Source organism: Wolffia australiana, chromosome 5 (assembly GCF_029677425.1).
Source record: "Wolffia australiana isolate 7733 chromosome 5, ASM2967742v1".
Taxonomy (NCBI): Eukaryota; Viridiplantae; Streptophyta; class Magnoliopsida; order Alismatales; family Araceae; genus Wolffia; species Wolffia australiana.
In genome coordinates, this window is record NC_135839.1 from 5,460,740 (window position 1) to 5,461,964 (window position 1,225).

Consider the following 1,225-nt stretch of genomic DNA (forward strand, 5'->3'; position numbering starts at 1 on the left):
TTGACTAAGTCCAGATCTGTATGAGATTCGAATTTAAACTTTGAATTAATAAATCTTAAATAAATAAAAAGTCAATTTCAGAAATAGTTAAATCTTTACTCTTATTTAAAAACTTGACATCTCGAAACCATTTTAAAACAATTATTGATTGAATGGAAATATAAATTTAACTGAAATATCTGCTCCTTGTGGTTCGACCCTAACTTACCCTAGGTTAGTGAGGTAATTTTATTTGTTGAATAATCTCAAATCCTCACACATTGATAAGATTATCAAGTTCTGAAACTTTTATTTAGAGTATCAAAATTTGAGATTATCATTTGGCTCCGTTGCCGGGGAGCACGGTTAATCAGTGAAAATTATTTCTGTTCATTATATTTCTAACATTTTGGGTTGAGATTTATGATAGTAACAAGGTCTAAAGCTTGTGGAAGATTAGAAGGAGTGACTCAACCAAAAGACTCATCTCCAAATTCATCAATTACAGAACAAGCTCAAGAGAAGCACAGCATGGCGGAAAATGGATTTCCTCATCAAGACCGAAGGAGAACAATGCTTGATAGATCAACACCATCAGGAAGCATAAGGCAAACGGATATAAATATTAATGTTGGAGAAGGAGTTATGTTCAGGTATGATAATGCTTTAATAAATTCCTTACCTGAATTCAATGGATATGCTTCACAAAATCCTTTAGAATTTTTAGATGATTTTCATATTAGATGTTCTTCTCAAAATGTACCTGGCCTATCTACTGAAGATTTAAAAATGAAATATTTTCCATTAACTTTAAAAGACAAAGCTTTTGCTTGGTATCAAAATTTAGGAATTACATTTAGCTCGTGGGAAGAAATGCAAAACAAGTTTTTACAAAAAAGTTATCCTATTTCCAAAACAAACTTTTACAGAAGAGAAATTTATAATTTTCAGTATCATGAGAATGAGGCATTTAGTGAAGCATGGGAAAGATTTAATGATTTAATTAGAAAGTGTCCTCATCATGGTATGGAAAGCTGTCAATTAGATCAAATCTTCTATGAATCATTGTCAGATTTTATGAAGAATAAAGTAAATCTAGTTACTAGAGGAACATTTTACACAGCCTATGAAGATGAAGTTTTTGACATGCTAGAGAAAGTCGTAGAAACTGACTTGCAAGAGATAGGAGCAAACCACAATGGAAGAAATTCACATCCAAAGAGAGGAGGAGCTTTGCAAGTCAACA

General features: G+C 31.6%; 1 pseudogene; it reads right to left on the bottom strand.

Annotated features, from left to right (window-relative positions):
• Nucleotides 1-896: 896 nt before the first annotated feature.
• Nucleotides 897-1,007, bottom strand: LOC144704007 (small nucleolar RNA R71; annotated as a pseudogene).
• Between the last annotated feature and the right edge of the window lie 218 nt (nucleotides 1,008-1,225).